General features: G+C 45.9%; 1 protein-coding gene across 2 annotated transcripts in view; it reads left to right on the top strand.

Annotated features, from left to right (window-relative positions):
- LOC143967708 (ligand of Numb protein X 2-like) overlaps nt 1-23,495 on the top strand; it is a 114,938-nt gene that overhangs the window by 10,718 nt on the left and 80,725 nt on the right. For both annotated transcript variants that reach the window (XM_077474358.1, XM_077474367.1), the window contains exon 2: nt 4,378-4,437. The gene's annotated coding sequence lies outside the window, so the exon portion shown is untranslated. The remainder of the gene's footprint in view (nt 1-4,377; nt 4,438-23,495) is intronic.

Here is a 23,495-nt window from a genome sequence, read left to right on the forward strand (position 1 = left end):
CGCATGCTGCAGTGTGAACCCAGCTTGAAAAGCATTTGTGCCACACTTCTATTTGCATTGCATCATCCCCAAAAGCCTTCTGAATCATCCAAATAGTTTCTGTGGAGGAATGTTAAAGCGGGAGTCCGTCGTTTTTTTTTTTTTAAAGCCAGCAGCTACAAATACTGCAGCTGCTGACTTTTAAAATAATGACACTTACCCGCCCAGCGCGCCCGCGATGTCAGAAGCCGATCTCGATCATCTCTCGGGTGCTGCCTCCGACATCTTGGGTATGGGAATCAGGAAGTGGAGCCTTTCGGGTTCATTTCCCGGTTCCCTACTGCGCATGTGCGAGTCGCGCTGCGCAATAAGGATGGTTCCCGCTGTCGCTGGGATCTGTGTGTTTCCCAGCAGGCAGCGGGGGACCTTCAGAAAGGGGCGTAGATTCTGCGGAAAGGGGTGTACCTTCTGCAGAATCTACGCCGGAAGTGGGTGCAGATACCTGTACTGTACAGGTACCTGCACCCCCCTCCCCCCCTGAAAGGTGCCAATTGTGGCGCCGGAGGGGGGGAGGGTTCCAATGATCGTAAGGTCCACTTTAGGGTGGACCTCCGCTTTAAAGCTTGATGAAAATTTGATGCAGATTTATTGCTCTGCTGGCTCAGTCATTTGCATGCAATAACCACATAGTACACATGCTCACTCAATGGCATCTAGTGCCCCTACTGGCTAGTGAAGTCGTCATTGTTCACGCATGTGCATTCCAGTCCACTTTCTATGGTTGCCAGGTTATATCGATGTCACGCAAACTGTTCTTGTTACAAAGCCTGGACTTTTTCTAGACAGACCTTGTATACACGTCCACACCAACCCAACACTCATCAAATTTTGGCTGGTGCAGTATGCAGTTGTGCTTGTAAACGGCGCTTGTTGTAAAACAGGCCCCAGTCTTGCACTGGTCCCCTTACATATATTAAGTCTAATAAAAGAATTATTGGATCAATTAAGAGGGTTTATATGAGGTTCCTGGCCATGGGTACAGTACTCGGTTCTCCATCACACGTTTCAGGATCCTTTAATGTATTCCTTGTGGCTTTGTACGCCACGATGTGTGTGCTAATTACCTGGAGAGGGTGTGACGCCCAGATCTATTTTTAATTCTCTTTCTGTCCAAGAATGAATGTGTTTGGTGTGTCCAACTGCCTATCCGTCCCAAGGGAACACAAATTGTTCTAACTTGTTCTTGCCATGCTATGAAACGTAATCATAAATCCGTCATCTAGTTCTTGGGTTTGTTTGGAGTGTTCTATTCTGAGAAGCCCTAATACTTTTATACTGGTTATAGAATGTGTGCTCATATAGGGGCTTGCTGTCCGCTTTATTAACACACCATCAGCTGCACCTTCACGTGTTTTGTACGTAAAGTATAATGCTTAGCTTCTGAAAAGTGAGTAGATGTAGCTGGCATGCATACTTTCTTCAGGAGTGCCTTGTCAAAATTGCCTAAAAATTCTATACAAGCTAGCGGGTGGATGAAGCACCATTACAACCTTCCAGCCACCAGCATCTTAACAATCGGTGACATCATCGGTTGATCAGGGGGAGGTCTGGCACCTGCACAGCATCCTTAATTGCCTCTCCTGTGCCCCTCTTTGTCAGCACTGGGGTCACATTAGCTGAGTGAGGGAGAGAGTAGCACTGGAATATTAGACTGTACTAATTTCCTGCATTATATAAAATACATATAAATAGTTATTTTTTTCCTTACATTTTAGAATAGGTTGGCTCAAGATTGAGAAGAATTTTAAAGGGCGCCTTGTCTCAAAAATGTTGAGAAACACTGGTCTAGGTAGTCTGCTCCTGAACTCATGGTGATCAGTTTAATTTTATATGGATTAGAGAGCTTTTCTTTCCTGCAACCAGGGCCAGCACCAACATAAGGCAGCCAAGGCTTAGGGCACTAGGAGAGGGAGGGCACTAAAGCCGGGGGTCCCTCAAGAAGTGCTTATGCTGGTTCCCGCCCTGTTCGCCTTGCACTTTTACCTAGCTTAGCACAGCAGACATGGCGTACAGTGAAGGGCAACACAGCCCCGGATGCTGTCAGCTTCAGCCGCTGCCTAGAATGCTGCCATCTACTCCTCATACCCCCTCCCTCAGATGCAGGGCAGATGATGGCCTTTAGTTTCTGCACACCCCTTTTCTCTCCCTCCACCCCCTGCTATGAACAGACCCCCCCCCTCCCACAGAGTCCCACCTCCAGTCCAGCACAGAGACAATCCCAGCTGAACTGGGGGCAAGTGAAATGAGGGGGTCATGGGGAGGAGCGGTGTGAGACCAGGAAGAGGGGCCAGCAGACACAGGAGCGGGACTGGCACAGGTGACGATCCTTGAGGGAACGTAGGGCAAGACTTGGGTGTCTTATGTCCGACTGTCTGTGCTGTTTATTATACAGTCCGCTGGACCTACATCATGGGGACCCTCTAGAGGGGAACAAACGAAGAATAGATGGTGACATAGACACAGAGCAAGGGAAGAAGAGAGATGGGGGCAGTTAAAGAAGCTACATGGGGACAGAGCAAAGGAGATGGGGACAAAACAGAAGACATTGACAGTTAAGCCCCTTTTCACACGTGGACATGAGGTGGAGGAAGCTGTCCCCATCAGGAGAACACTGATTATTGCTAGCGGCTATAACAGCCACTAGTAATAACTGCATGTAAAATTCAGCAGGCTGGTTGTATCCAAGTTGATCAATCGATCATTCAGCCTGCCCATACCTGGATCGTATCTTGGCCAGTTCCTGCCAGGATTCAAACCAACTATGGCCGGCTTAACACTACAGTAACTGAACTCTTGTGGCTTTGCTGAACTCGTGATTCGACATCACTATTGCACTGCACAGGTATTGAATATGAATTTTGGAAAGAAAAATATGTTTTTAGAACTTTGTTCATGTTGAATATATTCTAGTTTTACAAAATATACAAAGTTCTACCAAATACACAGTTCATTGAACTAGATGGACTTTTTCAACATGTTATAGTATAGTGTATAGTAGCTCACCTGTGAAATTTAGAATTCTGTCCAGCCAGTCCTGTGATTTACCCAACTCTGCCAGACATCAAAGCCAGGCTGATGGTCTGATTTTTTAATTTATTTTTTTCCCCCTACTGTAGTTGGGCAATACAGCTACGTCCTCTCCCTGCCCCCAGCCTATTGGGTAGACGGTGAAGGAGAACCAGTATACGAAAGATCTTCTCTCTCTGCTTAAGCTGGCCATACAAGGCTATTTTTACCTCTATCCTCCCAGCTTCCTCCACCCACACTAACAAGGTGTACTGAGGAATCCCCCTTTCCAGGACATTGTATTGTGACTCTCAGAATACGCTGATCAGTGGCCACAGCTGTCTATAGATGGAAAATGTGAACGTTTGTCCGGGACTCCTGTTTTTCCCCAGGTCTAATGAATGAACCCTTTTTATATAGTAGATGAAGAACTCCCTGGCTGTGTAAAAGTGTCTTTATGGAAAACCTTATAAAGTTTACTGAAGGATTTGTAGATACTTTGACTGGTTCTAATCCATTTTATTATTGCCCAAGTCAGATCTTGGAATGTACTTGTCGGATACCTGTCTTTTTTTTTTTTTTTTTTTTATATCAGAATGTATGTTTGATGTATTAAAACAGCCTGAAAAATGAGAATGGTTGCAGGATATGGCATAGACCAGGGGTGTCAAACTTAATTTCATAAATTTTGGGCTGCATTAAAATTTTGGTTGCCCTCAAAGGGCCGCTTGTATCCGTAAGACTATATAATTGTATCTACTCCTCTTTCATATCAAATAATTGCCTCTGCATTTGATTAGTAATAACGCGAGACTTAAACTTTGAAGTGCAGGTGCAGACCAGCATGATGGCCACTCTCACTCCTATTCTAAGTCTGAAAAAGATGGCCACACACCGCTGGTGTCATCTATAAGAAACCTTATTGGACATTGGTTAGACAGAACATGGTTCTATGGTGGTGTCCTGTCTGAGCAGTCTCCAATACAGTTTCTTGTTAATGATACCAGCAGTGTTTGACCCTCCTTTTTCTACTGGCATAAAATTGTTTTATAATTTTTATAAACAGACGTCCAGAGCACCCCACTCTCCATACATCAGATATCAAGAGCCTCCCCACCCTCCTTTAGATCACAGTGCACCCCCCCACCCAACCTTGTACTACTGCTGAGAAAAAACTGGAGAGGTGCGAGGGCCACATGAAATGGCTGAAGGGCCAGATTCGGCCCACGGGCCTTGTGTTTGACACATGCAGAGTAGATACTTACTTTTATTAATGTGCAAAGATAAATGTGATTGTAAGTTCTCATAACTTGTATGTTTTTTATATTATAGCAACATGTATCATCATGTGACATCTAGGGATGCGTGATTATCACTTTACTACTAAGAAAGGTATGTAATTCATACACCTCTTTTCATGAGGACACATTTCAGTTACACTTTTACTGTAACCTGAAAGTTTTCTTCTCTTTTTTTTATTTATTTTATGTGAATTATTATTTTGCGTGAAGCATATTATGTATATCTAATGAGCCAGTATGGCTTCCTCCCTTGTGTATGTGCTCCCTATTCAATGTGATGACCAGATCCAACCACCGCGCTATTTCAGAGCTCCTGTGTGCCATGTTGTACTGTGCATGGGTGTATATTTCCACAGAACAAATTGCTGAGAATGTGTCTCCTTGTATACCTGCTTTCTATTAGACTGTATGGATAAAGTTTGTGCATGCATAGCAGTATGTTGCCTGCTGCTTGGAGTATTGCAGCACCAATTGATTTTTAAGTTGTGTGTGTGTGTTTTTTTTTTTTTTTTTTTTTTTTTTTTTTATATTCTAAAAAAATTTTTATTTACATTAGGGAAATTTTCAACTTTATTCAGAAAAAGTCTGTCCAGTGTTGTCTTCTGTGCAACTGATGCTTCTGGGGGTTCCTGCTCCTCCTTGCTGCCATCTTGGTTTTGGGAGCCAAATGTTACTTCCTGATGACACACAACTGGCTCCCTATTACACATGTACAAGACACCACATGGTTACTTTCTTCTCATAACACCAAAAAGAAGCAATATACTTGCCGTTCCAGTGGTCTGTTTATAAAAAAAAAGCTGCCACATATCCACTACTCAGCCTCTTAAAGTGGTTGTATAGTCATTTTTTTAACTTTTACCTACAGGAAAGCCTATAATAAGACTTACCTGTAGGTAAAAAAATATATCTCCTAAACCTGTACGGTTTAGGAGATATTCCCCTCGGTATGCGGCGCTGACTGCAGCGGTGCATGCGCACAAGGGGATTCTCGGCTGATAGCCTGGCAGTGGCCGGACCCGGCTGGGATGAAATCTCCCGCGCGCACGCGCAGGAGTGACGATATCGCGGCTCTGGCCACTCACAGCGCCGGAGCCGCAATACCCGGAAGAAACGCAGAGGGAGCATGTCGGCTCCCTCGGCGTGGATCGGACCAGATGTCGGGGCCTCGTTCTAAGGTAAGTATTTCATAATGAGCTAGTATGCGGTGCATACTAGCTCATTATGCCTTTTCCTTTGCAGGTAGAAAAAAAAACATCTGCGGGTTTACTCCCGCTTTGAGGTGTTCAACTAGCAGATGAGTTAAATACATGTTTACTTTAAATTATAAGATGTTGCCCCACACAGAGTTCAGTAAAACGGCTATTTCTTAAGATTACTTTTGTAAGCATCGGTGGACAAAGAACCGGGACTTGTGTCTAATGCCCTCTGATATAAGCACCAATATTTTTTTTTTTTTTTTTGCACAATTCTAGGAAAATTTGCAGTTACCTCTTGGTTAATGTAGACAACTTCAGTCTTCTGTCAGGTTTTTATTGCTGTTATTGTCTCCATTTGGGGATGTCAAACTCAGAACTCTAAGCAACAGAGAAAGCAAAAAAAAACAAAACAAACACATTTATAGTAGATTTGGGAAGGCTAACATCGTCTATGTCAGTCATGTCCAAAGTCCGGCCCGCAGTCCGGTTTTGTATGGCCCCCCACCTTGCCCCCAGCCTCTCCTACATTATGGCCCGCCTGGCTCCGCACACCCCAAGCGCCTCTCTAACAAGCTGAGGCGTGTGCGGCAGGTCCGGAGCCTGTGATTCCGGCGGGGATTGGTGGCGGTGATTGGCTGCTAGTGCCTCTCACCCCACCTCTCATCCCCGCCTCCCACTGACGGTCAGATGCTGGGGGCGGTCCAAGGCCTCCGGGAAGCTGACAGCACACGCCGCCAATAGCAGACACTGAGCTGTCCCTGCAGCAGCTGCAGATCTCTCAGTGCCTGTGATTGGCGGCGCGGATTGTTTGCGGCGCCGCGCGCTGTCAGCTGCCTGAAAGCCAGAACAGAGGAGAAAAAAGGTAAAGATAATTACCGATAAAGAGAATTAAAGAGGGAGAATATTAAAGAGGGAGAATATTAAAGAGAGAGAGGAATAAAGAGAATTAAAGAGAATTAGAGAGAGAGAGAGAGAGAATAAGGCTGGGTTCACACTGCTGCGGGGGGAGATCCGGATGTGATTCGCACCGCAGTGCAAATCACATCCGATCTCCGTAGCGATGCGAGTTCAGCCATACAGATAGTATGGCTGAATTCGCATCGCTCCCGCAGCAAACTCGCACAGGACCCTTTTTTTGGTCCGCAGCAGAATCGGATCGCATGGGTGTTCACACCATGCGATCCGATTCCTGTGTGAGTGTGCAGATCGCACTGCGATATGCGGACGGATCTGGGGGTGTCATATATGAAAGGCAGAGTGATTTAACACCTGTGTAGATTTGTCATCCATGTGACGAAATGAAAAGTATGCCGTTTGCAATAAACTTTGGTTAAAAATTTTATTTGCATTTCATTTTAACGGTTCAAAAAAAGTCAGGCAAAATGGTCGGCCCTCATGCATGTTCACTTCATGAAATCCGGCCCTCTTTGAAAAAAGTTTGGACACCCCTGGTCTATGTGGATTGTATTATGGCCTGTGCCCCAACAAGGAGATTTACTTGCAATTTCTATCCAAGTGACAACAGAACAGGAAGTTAGGGCAGATCTCGGCTGGAGTTCAGTATTTAAAACCTAAAAAAAGAAGGTGGCGAGGAGAAATTTAATTGGAGTGTGGCTTGCAGAAAGATTAAATCACTTGTATTAATTCACCTAAAATATGTCACACAAAGGTATCCTTATTACATAAGTATTTTGTAATCTAGTAAAAGGATTTGTGGCGCTACCTGTAAAAACTAGTTGCCTTATCTATAATATATTCCCAAAAGTCATACCAATAGAAAAGCAGAAATTAGTTTTAGTTTTCCACAGCCCCCTATATCAGTCTTATGCACTCTATAATATTAGAGGAAGATAGCACCCAACATCAGAGAAGGGAGGAGATACGGGTCAGTTGTACAGGAAAATGCCCTATAAAAAAAACCCTTGTAATCCTGATATGATAGTGCTACCCACATAAGCCCTCTTTTGTGAAGTGTCCAAAAATGGATAATAAACTTCAAAAGTGTGCTCTTCCAATATAAGTGATAATATGTGCGATCACCTATTTTATATATATATATATATATATATATATATATATATATATATATATATATATATATATATACATTTTTTATTTATTTTTCCTGGTATTTTATATATAATTTTTTATTGCACAATTGGTTTCTTGTATGTATTGCACTTTAAGGATATTGTGAGGAGGCAAGTGGGGGAAAAGTCAGGTTTATGTTGCTGATGAGGACGGCACTAGAAATGTCTATGGGGATGTTGGATTTTTGCAGACTGAGAGTTTCTGCTGTTCCTTTTCCTAGAAGTGTTCTGGAACAGGTCATTACATACACGTAGCAGGGCAGTGAATAGGGGGCTTTGTGCTGTGGAGTTTCTCCTCCCGCCTAGTTTACTTTGCTCTTCAAACTGTGGGCTTTGGGTTCTTGTGAGTTCGAATTTCCTGTGGTTGGAATCCTTGCTGGTGTTTTTTGTTGGTGTCAGCATTTATAATACAAGGATTCCTTTATAAGTGCAACAGCAGCACCACCTTTCAATTAACAAAGTGTTTTTTTTATTCAGTAACCGTTACTTTTTGCAATACACACAGTTTTTGAACGAAAACCTTATGTGATATCCTTGCAGGTTTGTGTGTATACTTGTCAGTTTATTGAGGGGAAAGCAATAGTGAACAGACAATTTTGAATCCTGTCCAATCACGATTCCCTTCCATGAAGACTCTCCAAGCATTGTGTGGGAGTAGCTTGTAGACATTAGATGGGGGTCTTCTAATCCCGAATATTCTAATGTCTATTGGCATCCTGGTCTCCAATTGCCTTATGCTTGTTGGACAATCTCTTTCCTTGCCGGCTACAGATGAACAGGGTGGGGCAGACTTATCGATTGGCCAGAATGGAAAATTTGTTCAATTGCCCACCGCTCTCTTAATTAATTGTGAGAGAATTACTGCATGCAAGCAGTTATAGAAGCATTAGGAGGGTAAAAAAAATCTGATTTGTGATTGCATCCTAATATTTGACCATTGCAGATGTACCGTATTTATCGGCGTATAACACACACTTTTTTCCCCCCGTAAAATAAGGGGAAAATTGCGGGTGCGTGTTATACGCCGATCCTCCGCGATTTTTGGGCTCTGGGCGGCTTTCGGCCGCCTTCGGCCCTTCTCTGCGGCTTTCGGCCCTTCTTGGTGGCTGAGTACGGCCGAGAGCGCTGGAGATACACAGGACATCTCGGCAGCGCCATTTTTAAAAATAAAAGCATGGTATATCAGGAATATGACATGCTGGGGTAACAAACACTTTAAGTGCCAGAATAAAAATTTGGGACCTGCTTCAAAAAGCCTATGCCTGTTCAGATAGTTTAGATGACAGTTTACTTTTAACAACTCGCCTAATGAGTTAACTATCAGACATCTCTTGGCTGGTTTCACACGGCTTTCTGGTCCGCTTGTTAATTTTTCAGGCAGACCTGATCGAATCCTCCAGTCTCTTCTATGAAGCAGAGGATGTCAGCAAACACATGTCCGCTGACACCCGCCACTATCCGATCCTGTCCACCAAAAACGGAGGGTGGTCCTAGTCCCCATCCGTCTGGAGAATCGGATGGAAATTGACAGGCGGTCTGTTTCCATCCGATCCTCCCATAGAGGAGAGCTGCTGTGTCTGCATAGCAGAGCAGACACAGACCTGTCATTCGCCTGCTCTGCCGGGATCAGCTGAGCAAGTGGATTCCGCCTAGCGGAGGCGCCCGTGTGAAAGGGGCCTTAAACATGAAAAATAAACTTTATGAAATCCTGATCATACACATTTGAGAATTTTTCTTCTTATGATAGCTGTGAAGTTTTTAGTGTACAGGATAAAAAAAACGTGGTAGCAACAATTATCTGTGAGTTGTAGAAATTTTGAAGCAGGCTTGAAAGTGTCCTTTTGATCAAGCATAGGAGTATGAAAATGAGCTATAGAAAGAATAATTGTTCAGCTAAAGAGCAGACTTTGCTATTACTGCTGCCTTGTACCTCCCAACTGTCCTTTTTTTCGTTTCAAATATTTTATTGAAAAATTAAACAAGGCACATAGAAATAAGCAGAACAGTTTGCTGTAACAACCATGACAGAATATAGTTTAGTAGGCTACTACCTATTATTGCCAAAGGGTATAGAACAAACAGTACTAAAGCGCATTCGTAAACCCTCCAGATGTTGGAGTTCGCAAACGAGAAGCATCCAAGTAAGAAGTCATAACAGGATAAAAAAGCAAAAGAAAATTAACCGCTTCCATTTAGAGGAGAAACATATAATAGACAATGCTTTGATGGCAGCAGTCACTTCAGGTGATATTGTAGAGTAGTGTTCCGCTGAGAGAATTGTATACATAGATCAGAAAGAGAGAGAAGGAAACAGAGGGAAGTAGAAGAAAAAGGGGGAAAGGAGAATTGGAACAAAGACATAAGACAAGGAGAGAAGCAAAGAAAGAGGAGAAAAAGGTATGGTCGGAGAGCCCGGGAAACCCGCAGGGTCTAGAATAAGAATCAGCGTGAGTTAAGGGGCCATAAGACGTGTTTCGAAATCTTTTGGTAGAAAATGGTCCACCCAAGGTTGCCAAATCCTATTGACTAAAGGAATTCTATCTAGCACTATAGCTTGTCCTTTTTTTGTTTTGAGGAGCTATCCTTCTGTTGGAATCAAAATGCTTGTCCCTCATTTTGAACAGATGTGAAAGTGGTTGTAAACCCTCCCCCACAACTTTGTCCCATGTAAATCGGCATAAAAAACCCAAATGAGCACTTCTTGTAGATACAGTGGTGTGAAAAAGTGTTTGCCCCCTTCCTCATTTCCTGTTCCTTTGCATGTTTGTCACACTTAAGTGTTTCGGAACATCAAACCAATTTAAACAATAGTCAAGGACAACACAAGTAAACACAAAATGCAATTTGTAAATGAAGGTGTTTATTATTAAAGGTGAAAAAAAATCCAAACCATCATGGCCCTGTGTGAAAAAGTGATTGCCCCCCTTGTTAAAACATACTATAACTGTGGTTGTCCACACCTGAGTTCAATTTCTATAGCCACACCCAGGCCTGATTATTGCCACACCTGTTCACAATCAAGGCATCACTTAAATAGGAGCTGCTTGACACAGTAAGGTCCACCAGAAGATCCTTAAAAGCTACACATCATGCCGAGACCCAAAGAAATTCAGGAACAATTGAGAAAGAAAGTAATTGAGATCTATCAGTCTGGAAAGGGTTATAAAGCCATTTCCAAAGCTTTGGGAATCCAGCGAACCACAGTGAGAGCCATTATCCACAAATGGCGAAGACATGGAACAGTGGTGAACCTTCCCAGGAGTGGCCGGCCGCCCAAAATTACCCCAAGAGCGCAGCGACGACTCATCCAAGAGGTCACAAAAGACCCCACAACAATGTCCAAGGAACTGCAGGCCTCACTTGCCTCAGTTAAGGTCAGCGTTCATGCCTCCACCATCAGGAAAAGACTGGGCAAAAATGGCCTGCATGGCAGAGTTCCAAGGAGAAAACCACTGCTGAGCAAAAAGAACATCAAAGCTCGTCTCAATTTCTCCACAACACATCTTGATGATCCCCAAGACTTTTGGGACAACATTCTGTGGACCGATGAGACAAAAGTGGAACTCTTTGGAAGGTGTGTGTCCAAGTATATCTGGCGTAGAAGGAACACTGCATTTCATAAAAAGAACATTATACCAACAGTAAAATATGGTGGTGGTAGTGTGATGGTCTGAGGCTGTTTTGCTGCTTCAGGACCTGGAAGACTTGCCGTGATAAAAGGAACTATGAATTCTGCTGTCTACCAAGAGATCCTGAAGGAGAATGTCCGACCATCTGTTCGTGTACTCAAGCTGAAACGAACTTGGGTTCTGCAGCAGGACAATGATCCTAAACACACCAGCAAGTCCACCACCGAATGGCTGAAGAAAAACAAAATGAAGACTTTGGAGTGGCCTAGCCAAAGTCCTGACCTGAATCCTATTGAGATGTTGTGGTATGACCTTAAAAAGGCCGTTCATGCTCGAAAACCCTCTAATGTAACTGAATTAGGACAATTCTGCAAAGATGAGTGGGCCAAAATTCCTCCAGGACGCTGTAAAAGCCTCATTGCACGTTATCGCAGTTGTTGCTGCTAAGGGTGGCCCAACCAGTTATTAGGTTTAGGGGGCAATCACTTTTTCACACAGGGCCATGATGGTTTGGATTTTTTTTCACCTTTAATAATAAACACCTTCATTTACAAATTGCATTTTGTGTTTACTTGTGTTGTCCTTGACTATTGTTTAAATTGGTTTGATGTTCCGAAACACTTAAGTGTGACAAACATGCAAAGGAACAGGAAATGAGGAAGGGGGCAAACACTTTTTCACACCACTGTATCTCCTTACTTGCTTAGTATTGTAATCCTTGTTGTTCTGTAGAATAAAGTCACTGAGCATGCCCAGATCTCCCCTGTTTTAAGGCACACTCTCTATGTCTTATCTATCTGTTATCAGGACTTCCTACGGCACAACACTGATCTCTGCTAATCACTCAGAGCTTCCTCCTACACACCATGTGACCTCACATACAGTCTAAACTTGGCCATTACTGCAGTCTTATCAGCTGAAGCTGATAAGTCTGACAGAGGCAAACATTAGAAATCGGCACAAGTTAATACTATGAAATAAACAAGCAAGCTATGAACAGGGAAGCAGGGTTGCCATAGAAACAGATTGAGAAGGAGGCTTGGTTAACAGTGCAGGAAGTGCTCAATGTAAGGGCGGAAATGCACTCCACTGTGGACTCAGAAAACAATACTTAAGATGGTGCTGCCTAACCCCTGGGAAAAAAAGTTTTTTAAACTTTCTTTAAACAGTAAGTAATATGTAATATTTGGGCTGGATTACAGTGGCTATAGTCTGATAATGACTTATTATAATGGACTAAATGAAAATAAGCATCAGATTGGGAGAGTTTACTTCCTCTTGAATGCCTCTATAATACCTGCAATACGTAAAAGCGGTGTAAAGGCTATAGATCTTTTTTAAAAATAACAAACATGCTATACATTTGTACAGAGTGACCATGGACCTCCTCTTCTGGGGTCCCCCATCGGTGCTCTTGGCTCCTCCTTTTTCTTTGTGCACTCCCATAGGAAGCTGCTTCCTGTGGTGGCACACCTGCATGCTTGCTCCCTGCAGGGGAGTGTGTCCTTCATGTGTCCATCTTTCCCATCTCAGAAAAAATATGGAGGTTTGCTGCCTGATGCATTAATATAAATAAATATATATCATTTTTCCTTTTTTTTTTTAAAGTTGTCAAGCACATTCATTTGATGAAACATCTCTACCAAACACACTAAGTGCGTGCACTGATCAACCTCTAGAGAGTGTAATATTTATGCACTGACTGCCTTGTCAAACATTGACATTGCATGAAAGTAAACTTTGTGCAGAAAAGCTTTTAACGTTTTTAAGGTGGTATGTCTGAGGCATTCCATTGGGAGACTCAACATGGGTAGTTTAAAGTTTAATCTATAAATATACAGACTTATCAGCTGACCATGATGGTTCTCATAACATGAGATGATAGTTAACAATTTACAGGTATCCTATGCAAGTGGAGCTGTATCTACAATAGTGGCGCTTAAGCTGGCCATACCTATATAGATTCCTCCATTCATGCTACGCAGTGCTGATGGACAAATCTCCCACTCCAGCTATTGCGTTTTTGTTTGCTTTTTTTTTTTTTTTTTATTCTTTATTTTAGAGTTTTGTACTCCACAAAGGGACAGAGCCCAGTGTTTGGCAGTTGACCAGGCCTGTCAAGGATAAGAGGAGAAAACAGGAAGAAAAGTCAAGGAAACATCTTTAGAATAAGGCAATACATGGGTGGTAGTACCTTTTTTAGTTAGTTTATAATAACCAGCGAGAGAGTTGACATAGTTAACAAGTGAAAAACTTACACTGCTGCTTGCCCTTTAAGAGGGGATATGTACACCACAGACATTAGACGTTGGTCTGACATGCATGCACAGTTCAATTGTCTCCTGAACCGGCGTGCCCTATTTTCACAGTGCTCCTGTTTTAGGACTGTGAATGGGAAAGAAATGTGCAGACAGTCGCTCTGGATGCTGATGGAAAGTGATCGGGAAACATTTTCTAACGCGGCACTTTGTTCTCAGAAAACACTAGTTTGAGGCTTTTGTGCAGAAAAACTATAATCCGCTGACACCCAATTACAATCCAGTCTGTCCAAAAAAAATAAAAAATCTTGATAAAGAGGTTTTCATCCAATGTTTGTATAAATGTGAACCTGTGCTTCATCTTTGTGGTAATGGAAGTTTTCTGGGTAGGCTAACTTGAGTGTTTTGGGGGTTCACAAACTCAGTTTCCATCGTGTTTTTGGGCAGTCAACATCTGCCATGGCACATTTCATATCGACTGGTGGGTATGTTGTGACACACATTAAAACTGAGCTGAAAGTGACTAATAACTTTTAAAATGTTGGTAAACCCACAGCAGTAAAATCAGTCTGTATATGCCATAAAGCATGCTTGTTATACTCACTGTGAAACCCAAGGGGTTAATCCTCTGCATTGTGTATAAAAGCTGTGTGATCCTGTCTCTCTGATCCTCCTCTTCTTTAACCCCCCCTGGCGGTATTCCCGAGTCTGGCTCGGGGTGGAGATTTTATACCAAAAGCGGTAACCCCGAGCCAGACTCGGGACCGCATCGCTGAATCCAGGGAGAGTTTACTTACCTTGTCCCCTGGATCCAGCGATGCCCCCCCCCCCCCCCCCGCTGTACAAGCGAGCCGTGCTCCGCTCGATCTATCACAGAGCCGATCTCCGTTCCCTGCGAGTGTTGCGACGCATGGGGACGGAGAACGGCGCCAAATTCAAAAAGTGAAACGCACACATTACATACAGTATAATGTAATCTTACAGATTACATTGCTGTGTGTAATTATTTCACATCCCCTTTGTCCCTAGTGGTCTGTCCAGTGTCCTGCATGCAGTTTTATAATATAAAAACTGTTCTTTATGCCTGGAAACTGGAGATTGTCCATAGCAACCAAAACTGTCCCTTTGCATCAAAAATGATTTTAGACCAGCTAGAAAACCGCGATAATAAATTAGAATCACTCGCAGAATTGAGGGATAGCGATTTGTGGGGAGATCCGTCATCAAATACTGAAAAGTAATGACAGTGACAATTCTGCAACTGAGCAAATTTCAGTGTTTTTGATTAAATTATTGAATAATTTTTATTATTGTTATATTATTATTTGGTATAATTATTTATTATATTATACTTTATGATTTCATTTTTCAAACTTTATTATACCCGGGATTAGTGATGGCCGAACGGTTCGCCCGGCGGTCGTTTCGCGGCGAATTTCCGACATTCGCGGTCCGCACGTTCGAACGCCTTTTTCCGTCGTTCGCCGCGGCGGACTTACGTGTTTAATGTATACAAGAACTTTAACCTTTGGTGACACGTTTATCATGTGATACAGGACAGCCAATTGAGACATGACAGCACATGGACACTTGTACATTCCCCCTAACCTATAAATACACCCGATCCGGTGGCCATTTTACATTCTTTCTTCTGTTAAGATAGGGACAGGTTCCTGTGTGGAGTAGGGAGAGATAAACCACTAGCTATTTGGTACACAAAAGTTCTTTTCAGGACTGGTATAGGTGTTAGGTGTTGATAGGTTTGCTGTGCTGCTGATTCTTGCAGCAGCCTGAGTGTCTTTTGTTAGTTTAGAGAAAGGGAAAGGACGGTGTATGCTACAGGGACAGCCAGATTAGTCTTTCATCATCATCATCATCATCATCATCATTAGCTGTTACTATCAAGGTCCACAAAAGAGCTGTTCCAGTAACCACTAATCGTTCTCTTTTTTTGCCAATTTGTATAGGGACAGGAAGGAAGCAGTGTTGTCAGGCAGTGAGGGTAATTTTAAAGACTTGCTGTTATTATTAGTTCCACAAAGGTTCTTTTCAGGACTGGTATCAGTGGTACAGTAATAGGCTTGTACATGTATAATATTCTTTCTTCCAAATATAGAAAGGATATTATACTTGACTGCTGCCCTTCTGCTGCAGTCTGCTAAACATTCACAACTCACTTGTTCCACAAAAGTTCTTATAAGGACTGGTAACTTGGTATAGGGTGCTACGGTACATAGGCTTGAGTGCGGTACAGTCTGCTGTTCTGTAAGGACCGCTATCGGTCCACAATAGATAGGGTTGACGTGCACCACTGCTGACCGCTGCCCTATACTGCAGCAGTCCTTCAGCGGTATAGGGACTGACGTACAGTCTGCTAATCACTAACACACAACCTGCTTGTTCCACAAAAGTTCTTATAAGGACTGGTAACTTGGTATAGGGTGCTACGGTACATAGGCTTGAGTGCGGTACAGTCTGCTGTTCTGTAAGGACCGCTATCGGTCCACAATAGATAGGGTTGACGTGCACCACTGCTGACCGCTGCCCTATACTGCAGCAGTCCTTCAGCGGTATAGGGACTGACGTACAGTCTGCTAAACACTAATACACAACCTGCTTGGTCCACAAAAGTTCTTATAAGGACTGGTAACTTGGTATAGGGTGCTACGGTACATAGGCTTGAGTGCGGTACAGTCTGCTGTTCTGTAAGGACCGCTATCGGTCCACAATAGATAGGGTTGACGTGCACCACTGCTGACCGCTGCCCTATACTGCAGCAGTCCTTCAGCGGTATAGGGACTGACGTACAGTCTGCTAAACACTAATACACAACCTGCTTGGTCCACAAAAGTTCTTATAAGGACTGGTAACTTGGTATAGGGTGCTACGGTACATAGGCTTGAGTGCGGTACAGTCTGCTGTTCTGTAAGGACCGCTATCGGTCCACAATAGATAGGGTTGACGTGCACCACTGCTGACCGCTCACCTATACTGCAGCAGTCCTTCAGCGGTATAGGGACTGACGTACAGTCTGCTAATCACTAACACACAACCTGCTTGTTCCACAAAAGTTCTTATAAGGACTGGTAACTTGGTATAGGGTGCTACGGTACATAGGCTTGAGTGCGGTACAGTCTGCTGTTCTGTAAGGACCGCTATCGGTCCACAATAGATAGGGTTGACGTGCACCACTGCTGACCGCTGCCCTATACTGCAGCAGTCCTTCAGCGGTATAGGGACTGACGTACAGTCTGCTAATCACTAACACACAACCTGCTTGTTCCACAAAAGTTCTTATAAGGACTGGTAACTTGGTATAGGGTGCTACGGTACATAGGCTTGAGTGCGGTACAGTCTGCTGTTCTGTAAGGACCGCTATCGGTCCACAATAGATAGGGTTGACGTGCACCACTGCTGACCGCTGCCCTATACTGCAGCAGTCCTTCAGCGGTATAGGGACTGACGTACAGTCTGCTAAACACTAATACACAACCTGCTTGGTCCACAAAAGTTCTTATAAGGACTGGTAACTTGGTATAGGGTGCTACGGTACATAGGCTTGAGTGCGGTACAGTCTGCTGTTCTGTAAGGACCGCTATCGGTCCACAATAGATAGGGTTGACGTGCACCACTGCTGACCGCTCACCTATACTGCAGCAGTCCTTCAGCGGTATAGGGACTGACGTACAGTCTGCTAATCACTAACACACAACCTGCTTGTTCCACAAAAGTTCTTATAAGGACTGGTAACTTGGTATAGGGTGCTACGGTACATAGGCTTGAGTGCGGTACAGTCTGCTGTTCTGTAAGGACCGCTATCGGTCCACAATAGATAGGGTTGACGTGCACCACTGCTGACCGCTGCCCTATACTGCAGCAGTCCTTCAGCGGTATAGGGACTGACGTACAGTCTGCTAATCACTAACACACAACCTGCTTGTTCCACAAAAGTTCTTATAAGGACTGGTAACTTGGTATAGGGTGCTACGGTACATAGGCTTGAGTGCGGTACAGTCTGCTGTTCTGTAAGGACCGCTATCGGTCCACAATAGATAGGGTTGACGTGCACCACTGCTGACCGCTGCCCTATACTGCAGCAGTCCTTCAGCGGTATAGGGACTGACGTACAGTCTGCTAAACACTAATACACAACCTGCTTGGTCCACAAAAGTTCTTATAAGGACTGGTAACTTGGTATAGGGTGCTACGGTACATAGGCTTGAGTGCGGTACAGTCTGCTGTTCTGTAAGGACCGCTATCGGTCCACAATAGATAGGGTTGACGTGCACCACTGCTGACCGCTCACCTATACTGCAGCAGTCCTTCAGCGGTATAGGGACTGACGTACAGTCTGCTAATCACTAACACACAACCTGCTTGTTCCACAAAAGTTCTTATAAGGACTGGTAACTTGGTATAGGGTGCTACGGTACATAGGCTTGAGTGCGGTACAGTCTGCTGTTCTGTAAGGACCGCTATCGGTCCACAATAGATAGGGTTGACGTGCACCACTGCTGACCGCTGCCCTATACTGCAGCAGTCCTTCAGCGGTATAGGGACTGACGTACAGTCTGCTAATCACTAACACACAACCTGCTTGTTCCACAAAAGTTCTTATAAGGACTGGTAACTTGGTATAGGGTGCTACGGTACATAGGCTTGAGTGCGGTACAGTCTGCTGTTCTGTAAGGACCGCTATCGGTCCACAATAGATAGGGTTGACGTGCACCACTGCTGACCGCTGCCCTATACTGCAGCAGTCCTTCAGCGGTATAGGGACTGACGTACAGTCTGCTAAACACTAATACACAACCTGCTTGGTCCACAAAAGTTCTTATAAGGACTGGTAACTTGGTATAGGGTGCTACGGTACATAGGCTTGAGTGCGGTACAGTCTGCTGTTCTGTAAGGACCGCTATCGGTCCACAATAGATAGGGTTGACGTGCACCACTGCTGACCGCTCACCTATACTGCAGCAGTCCTTCAGCGGTATAGGGACTGACGTACAGTCTGCTAATCACTAACACACAACCTGCTTGTTCCACAAAAGTTCTTATAAGGACTGGTAACTTGGTATAGGGTGCTACGGTACATAGGCTTGAGTGCGGTACAGTCTGCTGTTCTGTAAGGACCGCTATCGGTCCACAATAGATAGGGTTGACGTGCACCACTGCTGACCGCTCACCTATACTGCAGCAGTCCTTCAGCGGTATAGGGACTGACGTACAGTCTGCTAATCACTAACACACAACCTGCTTGTTCCACAAAAGTTCTTATAAGGACTGGTAACTTGGTATAGGGTGCTACGGTACATAGGCTTGAGTGCGGTACAGTCTGCTGTTCTGTAAGGACCGCTATCGGTCCACAATAGATAGGGTTGACGTGCACCACTGCTGACCGCTGCCCTATACTGCAGCAGTCCTTCAGCGGTATAGGGACTGACGTACAGTCTGCTAAACACTAATACACAACCTGCTTGGTCCACAAAAGTTCTTATAAGGACTGGTAACTTGGTATAGGGTGCTACGGTACATAGGCTTGAGTGCGGTACAGTCTGCTGTTCTGTAAGGACCGCTATCGGTCCACAATAGATAGGGTTGACGTGCACCACTGCTGACCGCTGCCCTATACTGCAGCAGTCCTTCAGCGGTATAGGGACTGACGTACAGTCTGCTAAACACTAATACACAACCTGCTTGGTCCACAAAAGTTCTTATAAGGACTGGTAACTTGGTATAGGGTGCTACGGTACATAGGCTTGAGTGCGGTACAGTCTGCTGTTCTGTAAGGACCGCTATAGGTCCACAATAGATAGGGTTGACGTGCACCACTGCTGACCGCTCACCTATACTGCAGCAGTCCTTCAGCGGTATAGGGACTAAGAGTTTTGTCACAGGGTCATTTAAAAAATGACATGCAGAGGAAGAGGCAGGCCCTTCCGCAGGGGTGGTAGGGGTAGGGCAGGAGCAACAGGCTTGAGCCAAAGTGGGAAGTTGCAGAAGGTGCGTTCAATTACTTTAAAGGATGCACCAGACTTGGTTGAGTGGCTCGCTCAGCCTTACTCTTCTGCACCCTCCTCATCCTCTCGATCTGCACCCTCTTCTTCACTCTCTGCTATGTGCACCCCCAAAGACACTACCACCAACAACACGACCACCACCACCACCACCACATACCTTCCGCTTGAGTCACTGGAATTATTTTCCGATCCATATCAAGAGGACATTTCTGATGCGCAGCCACTCTTGGTATTGGATCAGGAAGAGGAGGTAGCAACAAGCGCTACTCAGCAGTCTGACGCCAGTACCCAGATCAGCCCAAGGAGGAGGTTGGTCCCCGGTGTTGCTGCCTACTCTACTTATAGCGGTGGGGAAGGTGACGTTGATGATGACGTGTCTAGTGATGTCACGTGGGTGCCCACAAGAGAGGAAGAGGAGGGGAGTTCAGAGGGAGATATGGACCAGCAGATAGGGAGGAGAAGCAGCAATGACTTACATTGCACAGCAGGGACAAAGCAGACTGCAAATGTATCAGGAGCGAGTCATCGACCATGTACGGTCACATCTGGCGCTCCCAGGACACCGGCACATGGCTCCGCAGTGTGGGCTTTTTTTAACGTGTCCGCTGCTGACAATAGCGTTGCCATCTGCAATCTTTGCAGTCAACGCGTTAGTCGCGGTAAGCCCAATACTCACCTAGGGACGACCGCCTTAAGAAGGCACATGAGCAGCCATCACCGAGCCCAGTGGGAGCAACGGAACACACAAAGCCACACTGCAGGCTCTCACCGTCCAGCCTCGTCTTCTACTTCTCCTTCTCCTCTCTCCTCACAATTGTCCTCCACTCCACCTTCCATCACGCCAAGCTCACATTTTTCTGCAAAAAGGCAGGCTTCCGTGGGCCTAATGTTTGAGCGTAAAAAAATGATGACGCCGGATAACCCTCTTGCCCAACGGTTGGCGGCTGGCTTGTCAGAACTCATAGCCCGCCAACTACTGCCATATAAACTGGTGGACTCGGAGGCCTTTCGCAAATTTGTGGCCATTGGAACACCACAATGGAAGGTCCCAGGAAGGAAGTATTTCTCAGAGAAGGGCATCCCAGAGCTATATGGCCATGTTCAGCGGCAAGTGAATGTATCTCTGGCACACAGTGTCGGTGCCAAGATACATCTGACCACAGACACGTGGTCTAGCAAACACGGGCAGGGAAGGTATATCAGTTTTACTGCCCACTGGGTGAACCTTCTGACGGCCGTCAAGCATGTAACCCGTGGCACCCGTGTAGATTTGGTTTTACCGCCACGGATTGCATGCAGGCCTGACTCTTCTTCTCCTCCTCCTACTCCATCCTCCTCCCTCTCCTCCTCAGCTGCCTCCTCCTTTTCCGCTGCTAGCGTCTCTTCCACTGCACCGCCCAAGCTCCCCAGAACCTATTCCACATGCCAGGTGAGACGTTGCCATGCCGTGCTGCGTCTGTTGTGCCTGGAAGCAAAGAGCCACACTGGCCCGGCACTCCTTTCAGCTTTGCGTTCACAGGCAGATGAGTGGCTAACACCGCTCAATTTGACAGTTGGTAAAGTGGTGTGTGACAACGGTGCCAATCTGCTTAGCGCATTGAAACAGGGCAAAATCACGCACGTGCCGTGCATGGCACACGTCTTAAACTTGGTCGTGCAGCGATTCCTTGTCAAATACCCTGGGGTCCAGGACATCTTGCGGCAGGCAAGGAAAATCTCGGCCCATTTCAGAAGATCTTACACGGCCATGGCTCGCCTTGCTGACATTCAGCGGCGACACCATCTGCCGGTCAGACGTCTTATTTGCGATTGCCCGACGCGATGGAACTCAACCTTCTATATGCTTGATAGGCTGCTCCAGCAGAAACGTGCAGTTAACGTCTACCTGTATGAACTCTGCGAAAGAAACGGTTCTGGGGAGCTGGGTTTTTTTTCACCGCGCCAGTGGCTGCTCATGCGCGACACATGCAGACTTCTGCGGCCATTTGAGGAGATCACCAAACTGGTCAGTCGCAGCCATGGCGCCATCAGTGACATGGTACCTTATGCCTTCTTTCTGGAGCGTGCATTGCGTCGTGTCATTGATCAGGCTGTGGAGGAGCAGGAGCGGGAAGATGAGGAAGTCGCAATGCTGGATGAATTCCCAGGGGGGGCTACTCTATCTGAGACAAGTCAACAACAGGAGTCTGATGAGGAGTCAGAGGAGGATGGTGCCGGGGCGGATGAGCAGGAGCAAGAAGAGCATGCTTTAAACCTTTCTGGGATCCCTGTTGTGCGAGGATGGGGAGAGGAGAATGAAGAGGACGACATTATCCTGGATGATGAGCAGGAGCCAGGCCACCACACCGCTTCCACTTTAGTGCAAATGGGGGCCTTCATGCTCCAGTGTTTTAATAGGGACCCCCGTATAAAAAGCATGAGGGTCAAGGACCAGTACTGGGTGGCAACGTACTTAGACCCCCGGTACAAACACAAAATGGCGGAAATGTTACCGCCGTCGCAGAGGGCTGTCAGAATGCAGCACTTCCAGGCCTTGCTTCGAGAAATGCTGCATTCTGCTTTTGCGTGCGCTGGCAGAGGAGCAATTCCCACTCCCAGAGAAGGATTTGCGGGTACCAATCCAACAGCGCCTGCAAGAAGAGGCCGGTTTGAAGATGTGTTGGTGACTTCGGATATGAGGTCATTCTTTCAGCCGACCCATCGACAGGTGTCATCCGGATCCAGCATCAGGGAACGCCTAGACCGTCAGGTGTCCGACTACATTGGGTTAACGGCCGATGTGGACGCTCTGAGGAGTGATGAACCCCTAGACTACTGGGTGGGCAGGCTTGACCTCTGGCCAGAGCTTGCCCAATTTGCAATCGAACTGTTGGCTTGCCCCTCATCCAGTGTCCTGTCCGAAAGGACGTTCAGCGCAGCAGGGGGGATTGTGACCGATAAGCGTACTCGCCTAGCTCACCACAGTGTTAACTACCTCACATTTCTAAAAATGAATGAGGCATGGATCTCGGAGGAATTCAACACATGTGATCAGTAGACCATGTATATGTCTATAAACAATTTTTGGAATCAAGCACACAGACCTTCTTAATTCATTTGGCTCACTTCCCTGACCCAAAAAAGCACACCGTACTATATGCCCCTACCCTCCTCTTTGAAGAGGTTGAGCGGTGTCATATTTCTACTGGGGCTGCTTATTATGAGGGGTTCCCACCATCCCTGTGCTGTGCTGACTTCCTCCTGGGTGTTCTTATTATGAGGGGCTCCCACCATCCCTGTGCTGTGCTGACTTCCTCCTGGGGGTTCTTATTATGAGGGGATCACACCATCCCTGTGCTGTGCTGACTTCCTCCTGGGGCTGCTTACGGTGCTGCTGTCAGCGCTGTATGTCACGGAGCTGCTGTCAGCGCTGTATGTCACGGAGCTGCTGTCAGCGCTGTATGTCACGGAGCTGCTGTCAGCGCTGTATGTCACGGAGCTGCTGTCAGCGCTGTATGTCACGGAGCTGCTGTCAGCGCTGTATGTCACGGAGCTGCTGTCAGCGCTGTATGTCACGGAGCTGCTGTCAGCGCTGTATGTCACGGAGCTGCTGTCAGCGCTGTATGTCACGGAGCTGCTGTCAGCGCTGTATGTCACGGAGCTGCTGTCAGCGCTGTATGTCACGGAGCTGCTGTCAGCGCTGTATGTCACGGAGCTGCTGTCAGCGCTGTATGTCACGGTGCTGCTGTCAGCGCTGTATGTCACGGAGCTGCTGTCAGCGCTGTATGTCACGGAGCTGCTGTCAGCGCTGTATGTCACGGAGCTGCTGTCAGCGCTGTATGTCACGGAGCTGCTGTCAGCGCTGTATGTCACGGAGCTGCTGTCAGCGCTGTATGTCACGGTGCTGCTGTCAGCGCTGTATGTCACGGAGCTGCTGTCAGCGCTGTATGTCACGGAGCTGCTGTCAGCGCTGT

The sequence above is a fragment of the Lithobates pipiens genome, unplaced genomic scaffold (genome assembly GCF_037356315.1).
Source record: "Lithobates pipiens isolate NorthernLeopardFrog02 unplaced genomic scaffold, aLitPip1_a1.2 Scaffold_1, whole genome shotgun sequence".
Classification (NCBI taxonomy): domain Eukaryota; kingdom Metazoa; phylum Chordata; class Amphibia; order Anura; family Ranidae; genus Lithobates; species Lithobates pipiens.